The sequence below is a fragment of the Carya illinoinensis genome, chromosome 7 (genome assembly GCF_018687715.1).
Source record: "Carya illinoinensis cultivar Pawnee chromosome 7, C.illinoinensisPawnee_v1, whole genome shotgun sequence".
Classification (NCBI taxonomy): Eukaryota; Viridiplantae; Streptophyta; class Magnoliopsida; order Fagales; family Juglandaceae; genus Carya; species Carya illinoinensis.
In genome coordinates, this window is record NC_056758.1 from 34811038 (window position 1) to 34818945 (window position 7908).

Consider the following 7908-nt stretch of genomic DNA (forward strand, 5'->3'; position numbering starts at 1 on the left):
TCAAATGACCAGCTGAAGAGCCACGCCCTTGTACAAGTCAAACCTGATCATGATCTTTTGCACAAAACCTAATTGCTTCCATGACCACGCCATTATAAATCTTAAGACCACTGAGTTTGATGGGCAAATACAACATTAAGGTCGGATTGGATATCCAAATTCAAACTATCTCATTTCACCTCATATAATAAATAATATAATTTTTTTAAATCTTAAAATAAAATTAATATTAAAAAATTATATTATAATAATATTTTATTAACTTTAAATAAAATATTTTATCTTATCTCATCTGAATTATGTAACCAAACGAGCCGCTTGGTACTAAGTAAAATCTAAACAGCATATGCAACTTCAAAAAATTAGACCGAATTGAAAGAATAATTAATACTTCTTAGAAATTTTAGATCTTCTTAATTGAATGTTGCGCGAAACATCGCAAAATAACAGCTAGACATCTCTAACCGTCCATATGGATCCACGTAGTCAAGCAGCATGATGATGAAGGGACGGGAGGATCATAGAAATGAGTTGGGCCTATTAAAAAAACCCGGATCACTGTTTATAAACTTGCTGTTTGGGCCGAAGTACTGTTGGTTCAAGATCAACCACAACACGACTGGTCGTTGGATGATAAAAACCTTAACAGCCCATCGGACCTTCGAAACGAAAATCAGGAAAATCAACTTATCCTTTCTTTTCTTCTGTCGTTCTACGTGTTTTTCATGCAGGTGTTTGTTTGAGCCCACAACACCAGTATCTTAAGACTCCCCACCTACAGTAAGGGCTATGGATTCGTTATCAGTCACTTTACACGTCTTTCTCTATCTCACTTGAAGGGGTATTTTTCCTTTTCAGTAGCATCTAAAAAATGCATTAATTTTAAAAAAGTTTTATTTTCAAATCAGTACTCACAACATACTAATAAATTATTTACGTAACATAATTTAATTTAAATAATATAAATGATGTATTTTATATACCAATTTAAAAATAAAATAGCTCTTAATTTTACTATTCTTTTATATATAATATAAAAATCTTAGCTTTGTTTGGATAAGGAGACAAAATAAGATAAAATAGTTTTATATGAAAGATAAAAATTAAATAAAATACTGTTATTATTATTTTAAAATTTAAAAAAATTAAATTGAGATTTAAAAAAGTTGAATTATTTCTTATATTTTGTAAATAGCAATGAAATAATTTGTATTAAAATGTTTTATGATGTATTGGGAAAAGATTAAAAAAAAAATTAAATAAAAATATTATAAAATTAAAATATTGTTGAAATGTAATTCTTTTTAATAATTTTTCTTTTAAGTTTTATATATATCCCCACTAACTACTAACGCGAGAACATGAATTTGTATTCCCGTAGCTAGTGGATTGATGCAGTGGAAAACGAATATATGCCGAAGGTACTGTTCTTAAACTTTAGGCACTTCGCATGCCATCCTAATACCTGGGGAACAAGAATTCATGCTGCACTCTGATTTTTTCACCATCGTATCTTACCATATATAAATTATAGAGAACTGCTACACAGCAATCTCATATCTAACACATCATTATTTTTGAAGTGTAAAATAGAAGAGGATAAAATAATAAATTTATATTTTTTAATAATGTAAAAAAAAAATATAAAGCTACTGTGTATAGTTTTCCTAAATTAAAGTGGTCTCAGTCACTTCCATCATTTGGCCATTTATTGCAAACAATGGAATCGCTCATTTTGTTAAAAACGCACAAGAAAACACTTGAGTTTTGCCACGTATGATTGCCATTTTTTTAAGAAAGGAATATTGTATTCATCATTTCTATATTGTATACTATATTTATTTATTTTATTCTTGTTAAATTAAAAAAAAAAATCTATTTATCACCTATATATTATATATTTGATGAAATAAATAAAATAAAAAATTGTGTATAATATATGATGTAAAAATAATAAAAAATTTTAAATAAATAAATAAAATAAAAAAAAAAGCAAAATGGATGTTGGCATCAGGTCCTTCAATTATTTGCAATATCTAATCCGACTCTATTCTCTGTTCGTTTTGAAGAACCTTGACTCCAGATTTTGCTATAATCATCGTTAAAGGAGTTTCCTTTGCTTTTCACTTTATCTTTGATACCTTTTTCTTCAGATAAGAATTTTGACTTGGAGAACTTTTTATCAAATATATTCCGTACTTTAACCCACAGAGAAGATAACTACCCCCTTCGTATCGTACCAATCTCAACTGGTTAGAACCAAACTCTCGGCAGCAAAATCCATCACCTTGAACGAAAAATACTGGGGAAAGAAATGAGGAACTTAACTTGGGTTCTCCTCCATGTTTCTGTAGTTTTCCTCTTTTTTTTTTGCATGCGCTTCTTCGTATAGCAGTGACCTCGAGGTGCTATTGAAGCTCAAGTCAGCCATGACTGGACCCAATGTTTCGGGACGGGTGGACTGGCCGGAGAACTCTTCTTCGCCTACAGCCCATTGCTCCTTCTCCGGAGTTTCATGTGACCACGACTCGCGTGTTGTTTCTCTTAACGTGTCTTATATTCCTCTCAGCGGTTTCATTCCGCCGGAGATTGGGTTGCTGAACAAGCTGGTCAACCTAACCATCGCCGATGACAATCTCAAGGGGAGACTTCCGGTGGAGATGGCCAACCTTACGTCACTCAAGGTCCTCAACATCTCCAACAACTTCTTCATGAGGAACTTCCCAGGAGAAATCTTCCTCGGAATGACGGAGCTGGAGATTCTCGACACTTACAACAATAACTTCTCCGGACCGCTTCCAACGGAGCTCGCGAACCTGAAAAGGATCAAGCATCTTAGTCTTGCCGGCAACTTCTTTTCTGGTCCGATTCCGGATGTTTACTCCGAGATTCAGAGCCTTGAGTACTTGGGCTTGAACGGCAACTCACATACTGGCAAGTTTCAGGCGAGTCTCGGTCGGTTAAGTAATCTGAAGGAAATGTACGTGGGGTACTTCAATGCTTTTGATGGAGGTATTCCACCGGAGTTGGGATCGCTCAGCTCGCTTCAAGTCCTCGACATGGCGAGCTGTAACCTCACCGGAGAGATTCCAAAGAGTCTGAGCCTTCTGAAGAACTTGCAGTTACTGTTTTTACAAATCAACCGCCTCACGGGTCATATACCTCCTGAATTATCTGGTTTGTTTAGCTTGAGACAGCTGGATCTTTCGATCAATGAACTCGCTGGGGAGATCCCTGAAAGTTTCTCAACGCTTACAAATATCACGCTAATTAATCTGTTTAAAAACCACCTTCGTGGTCGAATCCCTGCGTATTTTGGTGACCTTCCAAATCTTGAGGTACTTCAGGTATGGGAAAACAACTTCACGTTTGAACTCCCAAAGAACCTGGGCCAGAATGGAAAACTCAAACTCCTTGATGTAGCGACGAACCAACTCACCGGCAGGGTTCCTCTGGCTTTGTGTGCGGGAGGTAAGTTGAAGAATCTGATTTTGATCGAAAATTTCTTTTCTGGAGCAATTCCCATGGAGCTCGGCGTCTGCAAGTCGTTAATAAAAATCCGAATCGCGAAAAACTTTACTCAACGGGACGATCCCGGCTGGGATTTTTAACTTGCCCTTGGTAGAAGTTGTCGAAATCAACGATAACTACTTCTCCGGTGAGCTTCCCCCCAAAATCTCAGGGGACGCTCTTGGAATTCTCAAACTTTCCAACAACAGAATTACCGGGAAAATCCCTCCTGCGATCGGTAATCTCAAAAACCTGCAAACTTTATCACTGGAATTGAATAGACTTTCAGATGAGATTCCTAGTGAACTGTTTGATTTGCCCAATTTGGCAAGTATCAACATCAGCGCCAACAAGCACATTAGCGGCGAGATCCCAACTTCTATATCCCGCTGTACTTCTCTTGACTCCATCGATTTCAGCCGAAACAATCTCTTCGGGGAAATTCCAAAAGACATTGCGAAGTTGACGGTGTTCAGCACTCTGAATCTTTCCCGTAACCGGATCACCGGCTGCATACCAGAGGAAATGCGCGACATGAGCAGCCTCGTAACCTTGGACCTATCCAATAATGATTTGGTGGGGAGAGTTCCTAGTAGTTTTGTGATATACGATAACAGTTCATTCGCTGGAAACCCAAATCTGGGTCCCCAAAGTCATTTCTCTTGCCCATCTTCACTCGGTGTGGTTCAGAATTCGAGTCAAACCCGCGGCAGGTTTTGTTCTCCGGTGCTCGTTGCGAGCATTGCAGTGTTCGTCACTGCTCTGCTATTGGTATCGCCTCGAAGCAGACACAGCCACGTAAGCAAAGGCGGCATAGGGGTCGTGGAGCGCGGGATGGCCACGACAGAACTCACTGACATCCGACGTGGCCTCATTGCTGGCAGTGGTGGAACCCATTCTTAATTTCTGGCCTTGTCAGAGGTTGAAACCTTAATTTCTCTGTTAAAACAAACAATTGGGAACAAATGATGGAAGATCCAATAAATGAGAAGCATTTGATTTGGCCATCGCTGCAATTCGTAGTAGAATATATGACAAGGCATCGGCCATGGGGTAAGTACCGTTAGTAGTACATTAACCCATTCTTAAAATACGACAATAGCAACTGTAACAAAATACCATTGTAGTGGAACGTGCTTTATAGGTTACAACTAAAATAATTATGTTTGTTTTCATAAAATGTGTAAATGCGGTACATTACTCTTAAAATAAAAAGAGTAAATATAAAATTTATAAAAAAATTAATTATTTAAATAATAAAATTTATTTTTAAAAAAATAAATATACGATATTTATATAACTTATAACTATATGTAATATTATTCTTAAAAATATATCTGTTGATGTCAAAAAAGAGCCCTAACTTTATGGGTTAATTGATAGAAACTAAAATTCAACAAATCAGGGACGTTCACACTGGATGATGCTTTTTTTTTTTAATTCCAATAAAAATACTATAAAATAATGAAAACGAAGCGTATGTTCGTTCTAACATATTTGAAATGTGTTGTAAAATTATAATATAAAGTGGTACAAAATGAGAGACATATGCATGAGATTATAAGGAGGACGCAGATACGTACTGGCCAATCGATAAAACAGACCGATCACTGCAGCTCCAATTTTTTTTTTTTTTTTTCTTCCCACATTTGTTTTTAGGGAAAAGCTTGTATGCCCCCCCATGTTTGACCACCCTAGTTGATGGTAAATTTTTTTTTTTTTTTTGTTAACTTAGTAATTAAGGAAGTGATTTTAAGTATATTGATATATTTTTTATTTTTTACAAATATTAAAAAATATTAAAAGAAAAAAAAAATTACCTAGACGGCACATTAGCCAATTCTTTGTTTAAACATCAAAAAAATTACACAAATTTATTAATAATCACTTCCTTAATCATTATGAAAATAAATAAATAATAAAGCATCGATTGCTTTTATCAGTCTATTCCATTAACATTTTTTCTTTTTAATAACGAAAGCCATTGTTTTATTTTTAATTAATTGCAAAATTAGTATTGAATTTTTATTTTTGTATTTCAAACCCTCAATTTGTTATTTTTCCAAATGGATACCTACAAATTTAATGGAGGTACATAATTGTAATAAGTTTCTTCAAAAGTTGAACACTAGGGTAAAAAATGTGAAAAACTCAAATGCTGATTTTGCAATTAACCATTTTTCCTCAAGCATGCACTTCGTTAATTTAAATGATTGAGATCCACGAGTGGGTGGACTCTCTGGATTTGTCATGGTGGTCGATTGTTTTGTACTGAATTTGCAATGGATAGAGGCTTGCCTTAAGATGTTGTATGCTCATTTTCCCCAAATGCCTCTCACAGGATTGGTTTTTTTAAGTATTGTAGTTTGCATTTTTAAAATTTTGGCTAATTCAGATTCATTTAATATGAATGCAAGTTCATATGAAACTCGTGATAGAATTCGTATTATCATTGGGGTGATAACAAAATGTCAAGAAAAAACCTTGAATAGATCCACATTAATGCATCGGAATATCTTGGGATTAAATATATTTTTCATTTGTAAAAATGATAAATTGTATTCTCCAAGGATTAACAAACAATAATATATGTCAAAATTGAATAATTGAGATAGCAAAAGAGTAGATAACCCGAGGCTCACTACTTACGTACCCAATTGAAACTCACCCTCTTTCCAATCAAATCACTCGTTTGTTTTCACAAATTATAAAATTTTATTTTATTATTCTAATTTTTTTTAATTTTTCACATAAAATATAATAAACAATTCAACTTTTTAAAATTCTAAAATAAAAATTATATTCTAATAATGTTTTATTAAACTTTTATCTCATCTTATTTCATCTGTATAAACAAATGAAAAGAAAAGTTGATTTGAAACTTTATCCAATAGAATGAAACCCAACCTTAATCTTTGTTATTATTATTATTATTACTATTATTATTTTACTAATTATGCTTTGATTTAATGGGAAAAAAAAATTATCCATCCTTACACCATACACATATTTTTATTTTTTATTTTTAACATGCATCTAATATAAAGATGATGAATAAAAAAACTCTATATTAAAATGATTGTCAAAATGAGTCCAAGATGAATGTTGCATGGATGGGTTGGGGACTTCTGGTGGTTGGCAAACGAGTTGAGATGATTTAGAAATGAGTTTAGGAAATGAATAGTTATTCTCATAAGCCAGTCTTTTTATTTTACACCTCACACTTTATGTATCATTAGATTGGCTCCCTCTTCGTGCTGGATGTTCTCCTCACTTTAAAGCCTCTTGGTGCAAATCACCAAAAGTAAGAAATAAATAAAAAACACTCATTAGAGACGGTTTCTCACTAGCCGAGTCACTCATTTGTACGTGATTCTAGGGCAAAATCTGTGCTCCTCTCTCTCTCTCTTCTCTATCTATTTTGTTGCTTAAAGTTTTCAGTTTCTCCATCTCTTAGATGCTTATCTTGCACTGACCCTTTATTTTTCTATGCAGAATTTCTCTAATGGGGCAGCCATTAAACCAAGAAAAGTGGTGGTAAGGAACTAAAAGGAAGAGGAGCAAGCTTATCCTAGAAACTCCACCAAATATCAAAGGTTTATACACTAAAAACTTCATGCACCGAAATACATTTTTTCTTCTCCTCAAAACAACGTTTCAGCATTAAGAAAATAAAAAAAGAAGAAAAAAAGAAGGAAGACAAAATTCATGCGGGTTGTGAACGGTATCTAATATGTAACAAAACTTATTTAGAAAATAGATCTCTCTCTCCTTGAACTGTGTTTAGGTATCGAAAGTATTTTAATACTTCTCAGTATACTCTACTACTATTTATTACTTTATTATTATTTTGAGTAATACTATACACTACATTCTTATTCTATTTTTATCCTATTAAGTAAGATGTGACTCATTTATCACCATTAGATGATAAAAGAACATGTAATAAATTATCATTTAATATTGATAAATATACCACATCATATTTAGTAGGATAGTAGTATGATGTTTAGAATTTTTCTTTTTTTATTAATTTTTACAATATATCTTAACACTTCTTAACACTCAAACCCATATTCCAATTCCAACCCGGAATGGTATGTTATTTTTGGGCGATTATTCAAGCGGTTTTCAAATTTAATAAAATATCTGAATAACAAATCAGTTTAATTATTTTTTAAAAGATAAGTGAATAATGACATTTGAACTGAAGGAGATTCGTAGCCCATACTCATATATTGTTTTTGTTTGTTGTTGATCCGCATACTCGTATTGTTAAGGCAATAATTTTCATTTCAAAGTCGAAATCTTGCTATAAATATAATTACATTAATATGAGTACATAAGCCAAAAAAATTGGCACATAGCTATTGAATTAATAGGTTACGCGAACTAGTA

The 7908-nt window shown here is 33.5% G+C and overlaps 1 pseudogene; it reads left to right on the top strand.

Moving 5' to 3' along the window:
- Positions 1 to 1412: 1412 nt before the first annotated feature.
- LOC122316360 lies at positions 1413 to 4641 on the top strand (annotated as a pseudogene).
- The last annotated feature ends 3267 nt before the right edge of the window (positions 4642 to 7908 follow it).